The following is a 14160-nucleotide window of genomic DNA, read 5'->3' as shown; positions in this document are numbered from 1 at the left end:
CAGCAGTTGTTCCAACAGAATCAAGTTCAAAATAGGTAAAAAATGTAATGTCTGCCTGTGGTAATTGTTCGAATAAATGACCAGTAACTGCGTCATAACCAGGGGTATTTTTTGTGCTCAATTTCCAATTGCTGTTTTGACTTCTCCCTTACAGATTTTCTTTCATTTATTTTTACTGTTTACTTTGGAAAAAGCCTCTTATATGCATAAGGCTTTGACCATTTAAAAAATGAACTGAATGGAAAACTTGAACATAACAAAAATGTATTAGAAACTTGAGTAATTTTTTTTAATAATTATCTTTTTGACAATGGGTCGGACATCAACTGGCAAGTCCCTCCTCTTTTTTTGAGGATATGCTCCATTTTCCGCGTTGCATTTTTTAATGCATCCTTTAACCTACTCTTACGGTTCTTGTATCTGGCCATAGATCTGATGAATGGCAGACGACAAGGAAAGAGTAACCAGAGGTGTGCCTTTATTTGATAATCTGGCCTCGAATTGCTCCCAAAGCAGTACTTTCACTTCACAAATCTCACCAATCTAAGTGGGAACAACATAAGCTGAGGAATCAGAGGTCGTGAGGGTAACTGAAAGCCCTCCAGTTTTAATAGAATTTTGTTCTATAGCTAGTAAGGTGCCTGACTATTATTAAATGACAGGAAGTGATGTTGCCGCTGTATAGGCAAGAGTAAGGCATACGTTGTTCCCCTGGACCCGAATCAATTTGCGGTCTTATCGGGTCTACATCTAAACTAAAGAAGTGTGGGTGAACTCAGAGTGAAGTAAGTAGTAAGCTGCATTGGAGCGTGTATTTGGTTACCCCTTTAGTGGGCATGACGTAAAACATGCATGGCATGGTGGGGAGCTCCCCATCGAGCTCAAATTTAGGCCACCGGGCCACCCCAGTGTTTCCCAAGCAGAGGTAGCCGCAACTAAAGAAGCAGTGGATTGGTTGCTTACTTCGGTAATTACTGTAAGGGAGGTATATATATATCTACTCCGACAGCCAAGCGTTAATTAGGACCCTGGAAAAATTAGTCGGGGAATGTCTGATTGCTCATTGGGTCTTGGGAATGCTTCAAGTCCTTTCTGCCGAATAAATATTTTATATGTGTACGAACTTCCAAACAATACTAATAAATTAATTTTCATTTTCAGAGAGTTCATATAAGCCACTCGAACAGAAGCAGCCAAAATTAAATTTTTGCACATTTCTAGAAAAATATGCAAGTCTCAGCAATAACGATGTTCAGAGTAACCGGTTTACCCAAATACATATTAACACATAACTTTGACTAGTAACAAAAATAAACATAGAGACCAAGCAGCTCACCGCAACGAAGAATCAAAGTTGTGTATGAAAGAAAAATAAAAAGAAGAAGCAGAAATACAACAAACGAAAACAAGAAACAGCAAAATGAGTAATACGAATTCAAAGCGAATATCCAAGAAGACCACAAATCGGAGAAACAACAACAAAGAAGACAAACAGCCAAGTACACAGCCAGTTAACCACCTAGTGATCCAGCGTTCCAGTGCGGTGGTACCGAGTCAGCAAATTGACAATTGGTGGGCCAGCTATAGTAAGCTAGCCAGCCAACAAGACAAACGAAAGACTTCAATTTAGTTTGGCGAAGACAACGAACTCGAACAGAGCTGTGCACTAACGGTGAAGCGGAACGTAAAACAGAGTTTAAGAGTTTAAGCGTCTAAGCTAGTAAAACGAAGCCGAACATATGGAATAAGGCGAAAAAAATTAGAAGAATAAAGAAATCAAATAAATTGTCGCTAAATGCGGCCAAAACGTTGACGGGAACTTTGGCGTAAGTGAAGGGGCGGGCTCAAACAAAATACACAAATACATGCAAGAATATGCAGTGAATTGCAAAGTGAAGTGAATTGAATTGAAAGTAAAAATTCCAAATTTTCATTTGGATCTCGATTATTTGGGATAAAAGTGTTGTATTGGATTGACTTTGCAGTGCAAAAACGCGATTTAGTGGAGGCGACCAGCAGGGTGCGTGCGTGTGTGCGTCTGTGTGTGGAGTGACGACAGCAACGACAACTTTGAAGCGAGGTGAGCTGAGCACTAAAATATATTTGACCAGTAGCTAGGTGCTGCTTTAGTTTGCGGATGCTCTGTATGAGGCGATGTTTGTGTGTATATGTGTGCTGAATATTTATGGAGACAAAAGTAGCAAATATAAACTAATATCAAACTAATTAAAATATACGCGCACACACACGATATGTAATGTCCATATACATACCCACAGACACCCTCAAAATTGTTTGTAATTGTATGACCAGGGTGTATGAAGAGCCAAATGTGGGCTGCGCATGCGCAAATCGTTTGTCGAAAAAATACAAAGCAAAAGCAAACGAAAAGCATTGGAAGTTGATTTAATACAAAAATCTAAAAACATAGCAGTCAACTAACAACAATAACAATGATGGTAGTAAGTACGTATGTTTGAGAAGTCAAACTCATGCAAACTTTTCGAAATGAAAGTAAAATTTTCGCTCTTGTAGAAAATCTAACAGTGAAAATAAAAGTTCCATACAAAAGCAAAGCGCAAATACAAAGAAAAAAACAAAAGTAACCACTTTTTAAGTGTGTGTGTGTGTATGTGAAGCTATGTATATGTGTGCTAGGCGCGAGTGTGTTGTATGTATGAAATGATACAAAAAAAATTATAAATTTGGAATTATGAAATCGTTACCAACCAATAGTTTGAGTGAATGAAATTTTACTGACAAACAATAACAATAACAACGAGTAATGAATAAAGATATAACTTCAAATTAAAAACTTGAAATAAATAAAAGAGGTTAGCAGTTGATTATGAATTCTCATTGATGTATACACTGATTGGATACATTCCGGCAGAAAAGCACCCGGAACTGGTCAATAAAACGCAAAATATGTTTATTGATTGTGCATTAAAATTTATTAAATTACCTCCAAAGCAGGCAAAGTAACATACTCACACCAAAATTGACCGGGAATAATTTATGCTGTTACAAAAACAGAAACAACAAAACTCTTAACAAACAAAACTATTTTCAAACACATTTTCTTCAACTGACTTATTAGAATGAAAATGGGTTTCTCGTAGTGGTAATTTTGGGTGCGTGGAAAAAGGTAGACATGTGACATATCACGTGAAAATAAGTTGGATCTTCGAAGAAATAGTTCTTGCCCAGAAATTCATGCAAAATGGCTGCGTTGTACGTTGGTGCATTGCCGTTGGAATTTTACAGCGAGTTTCACTCTCTCGTCACCTAACACCCTGTATGGATACTTTTATTACCGTCTGACCCTCTTTTCTTTAGATTTGGCAATCTCTTTAAAGGGTTGTTTGAGCGTTTAATAAATTTCCGGCACTTTTGTGACAGAATATACAATTAAGTTTTTTGCTGAATATTCGCTTATGTATAAATATATATATAATTGGTGTTTGGCGGAGAGTCGAACCTACATTCTCCGAATGGGGGTCACGCACTTACCCATTTGGGACGGCGGCCGCTTACGATAAGCAAATTGAGTAGCAGCACCAAAGAGTTATAATTACTATCTTCACATCGGTTATCTTCTGTTGTAGTTACTGAGTTTCCAAAGTATTTCACCAAATTAGCCTCTCAATTTTGGTCTCTAAATTTGTTGGTTGCATTCCATTCCGTTTCCTTATCGTGTATAAAATCCTACCTTTTCTTTGGTTGCTAATTGTGCAGTTGTTGTTGCTTTTTCATGCCTGCAAGTGTTTGAAAAAAAATAAATAAAATACAATCTAAAAGTCTGGCCGCAAAGTTTAGTGAAGCACTCCTCTCTAATGTTGCTCATACCACCTGTGGGGCGGCAGCGAAATCAAATCAAAGCAATCTAAAGACTTTTCTTCAATAGTTATTTATTTAAATTTACTTTGCAACTATGCAGCACTTTCTTTTTCGAATTTACCGCAAACATCTTCTTCTTCTTTTTCACGAATTAATTTTTGTATGAACTGATTGAAAGTGTGAATGTTTGTTTGGCTTTTGTTTACTCGCGTGTAATCATAACTCACACGCACACACCTATTCACTCACATATACATATTATACAAAAGCATATGCATGTGTAGGCTCAATGAATAATGTGAAAGTTAACAACAGTTAGTCGCTACCGCTAGACCTGCGTTTGCCAAATTTTCTGTTTCGATATTGTTGCTTTCAATCGCAAGCCTTTTGCCTCCTTTAGAAAAACTTTTAGTTTCAAGCTCATATGTATGAATGCCCCTCATGAAATAATAGCTGAAAATCTTTTTTCGAAAAATCCCGATTTTTATTGGCACTTAAGAAATTGCAGTTAAACTTGTATTGCTTGGCTTATTAAGCCACGTACAAGAATTTTACATTCATGTGCATTGATGCCGTAGGAAATTATGACTTCGTTCATATATAGTAATGGTTTTGCTCAAAAGTCTAACGGATTAGCAGGCCAATATCTATGTATGATATGTATGATATGCAAGTCGACTTGCCGTCTCTACTCATCAAGCACAAAGTGACAAAAAATTAAGCAAGATAAAGTTTTCTTTATCAAAATTCCTCAGCTACGCAAAAATATACTTGAATAGAAAGCTCGGAATGTCTGCCCGCAAAATAACACTCAATTAAAATTTTAAATATTTAAACAAAACTTTGTTCATGATAGCTTTAAAATGGTATTGAAAATGGGCCAAATCGACTAAAAACCAAACTCGTATCCACGTGACGGCAATTTTGGAAATTGCCAAAAAATGGGAATTTAAAAAAATGCCGAAATAATAAATAAGTTCACAGAACAATTATGTCAAAAATTTTAAAAATTGTGTAAGCAAATTTTTGAAAAAATTTAAAAAATGTTGCATACTTCTGAAAATTTCTAGTAAATATAGTATACTTCCATCAAATTCAGCCAAACCTGGTGCTGAGTCATTTTCAATTTGGGAATTGTTGAAATCGAACAAAATCTTGTACAATAAAGTATGAAAGTAGTTTGATAGATATTTAAGAAAAAAAGCTTAATCGGTCACTTTCAATTGATTTGTCAGAGGTCATTTGCCTATGTCTATGACTATGACTCTGTCTTTTTTGCGAATATATCCATTTCAATGACTATGTCTGTGACTATAACTGGATATGATTATGATTAAAACCGTGGCTAAGACTATGACCATAAATTTTACAAAAAACATGTGCTGGGTTTAACCACTGTTTTACTTATAAAAACTCGTTTATTTCTTCGTTTGTCATTTCGATCATTCGAGCGCTTTCTCATGCATTGTCTTAGGCTAATAAAATTAATTAAAAGAAACAAAAAGTAATGCGAAAACCAGAGCAAACATGAAATAAGAAGTAAATAAGCAAAGACGTTGTGGAATTGGTGAGCCAAGTACTGCTATTTTAATAAAAAAAACTCGTTTTCAGAGTAACTTAAATGTGCTCGTGTTTATTTCAAAGCATTGAAACTCTGGTAATGTAGATTTTTTTTGTATCCATTAAAGTTGAAAACTAAATGCCTAAGCACAATATTAGATATTTGTATTTGAACAATGGTAAATTCTGTGGAATATGTAAATTGTTTACACAGCAGTGAGCCATAACATATTTTGATCATATAAAAATTATTGTATTATTATTTCACTTTTAAGTAAGAAAAATTTCTTAACATTGTTGTAAGGTTAAAAAATAATTATAAAGTTAATTCGTTCCTATAATCGTTATTAACAGTGCATGTAAAAATCGAGTTGTTCCGGGCTTCGGGTGGCATAAAGAGCAAACATCACCTGTCCCTCCGTAAACACTCAATTTTGACTTATGGCTGTGCGACTATACCAATTAAGTCATCAGAATCATTTACAAGGCGTAATTCTTCGCGCTGTAATTCCTCTAGCACTAACAGTACTAACGAATCAGCGCAGGCGATGCCACGAACTTCACAATCAAAAATGTAGGTTAGCCAATGCAGATGCTATAGCAACAAACCTAATGTTATTGGCTCGAACCAGCGTATGGTCCTTTTGTTAAAAGAAAATCAACTGTCTAAAATCTCACAATATTTTGCCGAAGATGGCTTTGTGAGTTTTGAGGCTGAGGTTTGAAAATGTACCATACATACTGGCTTTTCTGAAGCGATTGATAAAATCTCACATAAAATATTGATCACTAAATTAACTTACTTAGGGTTTTATTCAAAGCTCCTTGAGTGGATTAACTTTTATCTGCGCGATAGTTACTACAATATTGCACTTGAAAATACGTTTTTCCGTTTATTTCATGCAAGCTCTGGAGTCTCTCGGGGTAGTGTCCTTGGCCCAATTTCTTGACAAAATTTCTAATGTATGTGGGTGACCTCAACGTATATTTTGTTATAAAAAATATTACAATTCCAATTCACTCTAATCAGATCTTAGTGTAAGAGAAACCATCTTAGTGTGAATTTCAATAAATGTGTTCAATGTTTATTACATAATACCGATTCTGCACGAGCGTTATTCATATCAGATCCCCTTCTTACCAGTTCATCTGCTTTTTCGTTAACTTCAATGTTCCAATGTCCCGAGACCCGGATTAAGGTAACTTCATGGTTTTCGCTCAAGGTGGAAAGGCTATTTCCTACTTTGTTCTACCACCATAGAGGTTGTCGTAGCTAAGTCCAGTGCCTGGATTGCAGCTTGGCTATCCGAAAGAATAGCGATAGTTATTGCACAGGCAGATCTTTGTATTCTGCCGAGCAATTTAGTGTTGTAATCTCTCCCTAGAGCTTTCCACCAGACTACCAAGCCATACGATCAAATTGGCAACCATAATGTATGCTTAGGTTAAAGACCCCATCTTCTTCCAAGCATACGTTTGCAGGCATATAAAGCAATATCTGCTTCCCTTACCCGTTCTTTGACATTTAGTTTCCAACTAAGTTTGGGGTCCAAAGAGAGAGGGTTTGTCCGTTAATATTTGGTAGGGTAAAGATTGGTACCTTATATCTGGTGATAAAAAGCATAAACTTGTGCCCCAAGAGTTAAGCTCGCCTAATGCCCTTTGAATGATCCTACTAATCGTATCAGGGCACAGTCCCCGTATTAGCTTTGATGATCCTGGTTTCTAGCATAGAGATTATCCAATTGCTGATACAATTTTCCACCCCTAAGTCTATTAACGTCCTTTGAATAGCATCAGTGCTAACGTTATTAAATGCGCCTTCTACGTCTAGAAAAGCTGCCATGGTCTACTGTTTGTTTACTAGAGACACCTCTATTGTTCAGATTACCTCGTGAAGCGCTGTCTCTGTAGATTTGCCTTTGAGACAAGCGAGTTGTGCAACTGATATACTAATGTGTATGTCTAACGGCCGTTCAAAAGTTTTTAAAAGGACGGATAAAAGACTAATTGGCCTAAAGCCCTTCGCTAATTCATGCCCCCTTCTACCTTCCTTTGGTATGAAGACGACTCTAACAAGTTTCCAACTATTTGGGATTTGATTGTCCATGCAACCTTCTCATTCTTAAGGGGTTACATGGGTTTCGTTGGTTCAAAGAATTGATTTATGTTTTTTTTGCTTATTAATTTCTACAACATCTCAAGAATATTATCCTAAATTTTCAAGTCGATCCGATTAATAAATTCGGAAATACAGCCTTTGGAATGCGTGCGCTCCAAGCCACTTTTATTGTTACTCAAAACTTTAAACGCGTTTTTCTCGGAACCGTGTTTTCAAAGTCGGTTGTCAAATGTTCTCGAAAACTACTCAACCGATCTTGATGAAATTTTACACGCGTGTTCGAAATACAATTTACTCATGCTTGAACGAAGGATTTTTTTTTTTTTCAATTAAAACTATTTAAAAAAAACAAAATGCCAAGCAAATTTGACCGAAATTTTCATTTTTTTCGGAAAAATGTCTGCCAAAATTCCAATTATTACTTTTCTTTTCTTTCCTTCGTTCAAGCTCGAGTTTATGGCCTTAACTAAAGCACTTATTTTTGTTTTTCCTTTTTTTATGAGCCTGTCAGGAGTTATGCTGACAACGCGGACGCACCTTTTTTTCGAGGGGTCACCGGAAATGACGTCACAGTGGAGGAGTTTTAATTTTTTGTTTTGTTGAAAATTTCAGAAATTATTCTTTAAATATGTATCTATAAGACAGAAAAAAGTTTGAATTAAATAAATATTTTTTTACATAGAAAAAAAATATTGAAAATAGGCCTTTTTTTACCCGACGAAACCCATGTAACCCCTTAACTATTACATCGACAAGATGTTAGATGTTATTACGTTAGTTGAGTGACATTTTCACCATCTTGTTAAAACTAAACATTGTCAATATCCATATTATCAGCAAAAGGCTCAAAATGCATTGTTAACAAATCTTGATATCGCATTAAAGGGACGGACACTAAACAGACTCTGCTGTTTTCGAAATTGGGTAATAATTTTCATAGACTTATTTTGACAAATTGTAGCATCTGTAAAAGCAACTGCCATTGAGCTGTGACAGCTCTCAAAGGCAAACACACTAATAAAAGACTCGAACTTGTAAGGCCCTGTGTATACAAATAAAGTAAAAAATCAAGGAATATTATTTTTAATATCGTTCTCTTACACCAAACTTTTTCCTCTGCTTATCTCTTGCCATATTTGCCTACATTGTCATGCACCGTTCGACGTCGAACTTCTCTTTTTGTTCTCCCTTGCTGTTTTTGCATTGTTTCTTCTTTACTTCGTTTACATACATATATTTGTATTTAGCCGAAATTTTTCGTGGTGCATTGAAATTCCGTTCTCATCAAACCTGCCAAGCATAAATAAGCACGCGAGTACACAATCGTAATTCACTGCCGGCTGTCTCGTTACCCTTCCTTCCCAGTGCTCCACCAACTTCTTCATTTATTCATTTGTTTATTTTCTACGAAAAGCGTACGCGCAATCGCAACTTGCATACTACACTTGTAAGTCCTTCCCCTTCTTGCTTCACACTCTCTGCTACCATACAATATAACTGTCTGCGTGGCTGTCTGGTTCATTGGCTGCCAGAGTAACTTCTGTGGCTGCCAATTTTCGTCACTCACTTAATGAGCCATTCAATTAGTCAGTTCGTGAGCAGTCTTCTTACTCGCGTACACTAAAAATACTCGCCGCAGGGAAATTAGGTTGTCTAACTGTTCAAGCCGCAATATTCTCGATATTAGCATGCGAAATTCTCCCACATGCCGAGGAAGAACACGCTATTACTTTGTTTTTGTTATAGATTACAATTGATTTTATTGTTCGCTGAGGTTAATACGAACCAACTAAAGTTTTGAAAATGCCCAGCAGAAAAATGTATTAGTACCCCCCGATCCTTGCCTTCTTCATCGAAGTTTAACTGTGTTTTATACAGGACGATCCGCCAAGGACTGTCAATTGTCACCTGCCATATCCGTTTTCGATAGTTTGGTATTAATAAACATTAAACAGATGAGTACAATAAATAACCTACTTCCTTTTTTCGATAGTTTCGAACCGGTGTTAAATTTAACGAACTACAAATATATCCATTGGACAATAAACTGTGTCTTAGCTTACGTTGGTGCTGCTGTTTCAATAGTCAATAAAGAAGAGCATTGGCTTACCATTCAGCAAGTCTCAGGGTTGATTCTTGGGAGTGGCAAACCAATTGTCGGTTTTTATTTTTTCGATTATTATATATAACTGTACTCATTAACAAAACCACATTTTCTTCCGACCCCACTCGAACCAATCATGTATGGTAAGATCGGCGCTCGTTTACATTTACTCTTCTGCCAAGAATGATAGAAAACAAAACTAAACAGATTGAGGGGAAAAAGGAGAATAATTTTGCTGTGACATCATTGTAGATGAGGTGTCTGAGAGAGCTAAGAAGGGAGTGTCAAAATAGTCAGCTTCCGTTACAGAAATGAAAAATTTTGTTTTGGTTTATGTAAACAAGGAAGATAATACAAAAAAAATTATTTGTGAACGAAATTATCTGTTCAACAGCTGATTCTGTCAAAATATTAACAGCCGAGTAACGGAATGCGGAATGCGCTATATTCTCCCAGCCATGCTTTTCTGTTTTGGCACTGTCATACTTCTGAAGATAGAAGCCATTTCTTGCAAGTTGAGTAGCGTAGTGGTTCATAATTGAGAATATCGTAATACTACTGTGGGCAAAAAGTAAGGTGAATTTGGTTGTAAAATGAAAAATCTTTATTTATTCTTGTAAATCAATTTCACCCCCTTCAAAATGATTCCCTCTCGATGAAATACACTTATGCCAACGATTTTTCCAATCCCCGAAACATGATCGTGATGCAAAAACCAGGAGTTGTTGGCCCATAATTCTGGTCTTTTTAGACGAATTGCTTCACGTAAACGACGCATAACGCTCAAATAATATTCCTTATTAACAGTTTGGCCAGGTGGAAAGAATTCATAGTGCACCACACCACGAAAATCGAAAAAAACTATCATAATGACCTTTATTTTTGAACGACTTTGACGTGCTCTTTTCGGTCTGGCCTCGCCTTTATCACGATATACGCTTGATTGGTCGGTTGTTTCAGGGCCGTAAGCATAAATCCAAGTCTCATCTCTCGTAATGATGCATTTGAGCTTGTCCTGATAGTCTGAAAGCATTGTTTCACACACATCAACGCGACGACTTTTTTCCAAGAAATTGAGAGTTTTCGGTACCAGACGAGATTTGAATGCCTTCTGCAACATGCCAAACGTTTCCGCAGCCGAAATTTCATTCCGCAAACAAAATTTTATGGCACTTCTCAGCTCAATCAAATCAGACATTGTAAAAATCGTAAAATGCACTCTTGGTCGTTTGGTAAACACAAGCGTAAATATATTACTGATAATGACATTCACATGAAAGTTGGCCCAGATGTTATTAACAGTGCTGCCAACTCATGAAAAAAATAACTAGAGCGAAATTTTAATCTCGCGAAGTTTGACAAATAAATTCACCTTACTTCTTGCCCACAGAGTTATGTTAGTTATAGCATTTTTTTTTTACTAGTACAGGTTTTCCCTGCAGGTTATATGTTATTGCGTTAACAAATGCACGACTAGCTACAAATGTTAAGGTGCATATTTTACGACTCAAAGGAATAAAACTAAAAGGCACCCCTAATAAATTTACGCCAAATTTCACATAATTTATAAGTCACATTTAAGGAATTCTTTATCAATCACTGCAATGATTCCTCCTGAAGTTTCACGTACAACCTTCTTTGACACTTCATGTCTAAGAAAACAATTTTTTCAGCAAAACCATCCTGATTTTTTTGAACGAATTCAATGAATTGAGGGCACTGCCAATGGTGGTATGGATTTTAATTATTCTTGTACGATTCTCGAACGAAATCAAACCCATTTTAGTTAATTTGAAATTTTCCTCTAAAATCTGTGAAGGGAGGCATCATAGACTTATCACAGCGTGCAGAAAAAGTAAGTAATACATATCCATATATTCACAGGGAGAAAAACAAAAGATTATCTTCCACATTACGAAGCTTTTTCTTTTCACCTGCAATTGATACGGACGCAGCCAACCAGCAGCAAAGCAAGCCATTGCAATGCATACATAAATACAACTCGCCGCCAACTAATGCATCCGGTGTCGAATTTCGTTCACAGCAACGCATCAACTCTGCATCTCTCTTGGGGGAAAAAAGCTCATTGCTCACCATGGTGAGCTGCCATCCATCCACAGCTTCTTTGCATATGCTTCAATTCTCATTACCTTGGCATACCAACATGAGCAGCAATCAAGTTTTCCATTGTTGTTGCTGGCACTAATGTCTCACAGTCCAGATTTTTAAATGATTCCACAATATATGGCCGGTATGCCCCGCTTTGCTGTAGGTTTTACCAATAAACCTTTGAACCATACGTGGAGTCACCTTCATTTAACGGTGTTTGCAATTAATTCTTTTACCATTCAAGTGACTCAACACTTGAAGTGATGACTCACAATGGTGTTAAAAATTCTGCATGTATATGTCAACATGTGTGTATGTATGCAAGTTTGATAGCGATGATGATGAACAATAGCTTTGAGCCGACTGGAGCCTGTACCAACGACCTTCTTCGGCACTTAAATACGTATTTCGAATTGATTTTCAGTAATACTGTGAAATCGAATTTCAGTTGAAATGACGAATATGGACTGCGCATTTTGCAATACAACGTTTTTTTATATTTTTCAAGTTCCTTTTTTTAAATTTTGCAGTGTCTCGACTTGAATAAATATGCGCTTGAATCGGGTTTTGAAGCTCAAATAAACCAAAACTGAGGAAACAAATAGGCGCCTGCGAGACCAAATATTTTCTTTTTTATTTTTACAATATAAATAGAAACAGAGAGAGTTCTTTAAATCATGTGTATGACGAAGCAAATTAATATTGTACCCTGTACGAAAACAAGCACTTACTTAAAAAACTTTAAAAGAAATATCAAAAGAAATTTACCACTTATCGAAACGTTCCCGGAATATGTATATTCAGAAAGTTCAAAATACAAGTTTATTCCTCAAAATTGATGTAATCGCCCTCAAAATACGCCCCATCAACTGCAAGGTACTAATGCCAGCGTTTGATCGAGCTCTCGAAACATATGTTCGCCTTCGGTTTTTCCATTACTTTTTTTCGGCTTTTTCCCCGTAGTGGGTTTTTGACTCCATTAAACAGAAAAAAATGGTAGGCAGCCATATCAGACGAATGGTGAATCCAATGACTGTTGGGCGGTATTCGTTTCGTTCCTGGTCAAAAATTCACGGATAATGATTGTGGTGACGAACCGATTCACGTAGACGTCTTATAACGCCCAAGTATTAGTCTTCATTAACTGTCAGACCTTCTGCCGAAAACTCGCGGTGAAAAATATCGTAGTAATCCGATAGTAACCGTGAGCATCGCTTTCTTTTTTGACTGAAAACGACGTGGTTTTAGTCTTGCTTCATTCGCAGCTCTCCACTCACTTGTCTGATGTCTGAATTGCGTGTCGTGCTCATAAACCCACGTCTCATCTCCAGTAGTGATGCATTTGTCGAATGTTGGGTCCGTTTTTTGCATGCGATTCAGGTCCTTTGAGACCAGCTTTGTAGCAACACGGCGCAAACCCACATCGTTAACAAAAATGTCCTCAACGAATTCATAAACAATGTTCATATCATCTGTCAGCTCCCTGATGGTTAGTTTGCGGTTATTATTTTCTCTCACTTTATTGATGTTTTCTTCAGTTGTCGATGTCGGCGACCTACCAGTACGTTCGTTATCCTCGATGGACTCAGGATCTCTTGTGAAACGTTCATGCTACTCATAAACGGTTGTTTTCTTAACGAAAGCAACGAAACAATTTCCCAACATTTCTATGGTTATCCAGCACTTTTCAAGAAAACACAACTTTAATTGCTATTAGATCCGTATATGAATCTTTGGTGTACCTCCATTTGAAACAGACGCTTAAAAGTATTTTCGTAGAAATAGAAAAACTGCATTTTCGTGGGCTCATTACCACCACGCAAGCCAAACAAACGCTTAGCTTAAAGATAATTTATAAACGACTGGAAATAACCATCATTTTTTACTCAGTTCCAGTGCGATTGCACCAGCACAAATGCAACCATCTTTATCATTCAGTTAAGTAGACATGGTAAATATAGTAAAGTGAATGAAATTAGACTATCGGCATGGGGAAAAGTACCAGCTTGAGGAGGTTTCAAGCTTACCGCAAGGATCAGTGATTTCAGTTCTCTATAAATATTGGATGTGAAAATGTAATTTGCATGAAGAGTGTCGCTTTTCCTCATAATTGACAACTATCACAATCGCTTTACGACTTCAAAAGAGTGTATGACGATGTTCAATAGCAGTCCAAATAAGTTTTTTGGTCGTTTTATAACCGTGGATGAAATGTGGATTCATTATCACGCCACAACGAACAAGCGGCAAGACAGTTAACTTTACGTGTTGACTCGAAGCCGAAGAGGAGGGAGGTGGGTCTTTTTAACACACTTTTATTTCACATAGATTAAAGTAAAGCATATTATGCAGAAAGCATAAAAAGCAAAGCATATATGCAGAATGGTTTCCAAATATTTTGTAAGATTTGGTGCGAATGAAGAAG

The 14160-nt window shown here is 36.7% G+C and overlaps 1 protein-coding gene across 2 annotated transcripts in view; it reads left to right on the top strand.

Moving 5' to 3' along the window:
- The first annotated feature begins 1647 nt into the window (after window positions 1-1647).
- LOC129245694 (chitin synthase chs-2) overlaps window positions 1648-14160 on the top strand; it is a 78308-nt gene continuing 65795 nt past the window's right edge. For both annotated transcript variants that reach the window (XM_054884045.1, XM_054884036.1), the window contains exon 1: window positions 1648-2080. The gene's annotated coding sequence lies outside the window, so the exon portion shown is untranslated. The remainder of the gene's footprint in view (window positions 2081-14160) is intronic.

The sequence above is a fragment of the Anastrepha obliqua genome, chromosome 1 (assembly GCF_027943255.1).
Source record: "Anastrepha obliqua isolate idAnaObli1 chromosome 1, idAnaObli1_1.0, whole genome shotgun sequence".
In the NCBI taxonomy this organism is placed as follows: domain Eukaryota; kingdom Metazoa; phylum Arthropoda; class Insecta; order Diptera; family Tephritidae; genus Anastrepha; species Anastrepha obliqua.
This window is presented reverse-complemented; position numbering and strand designations above follow the sequence as displayed.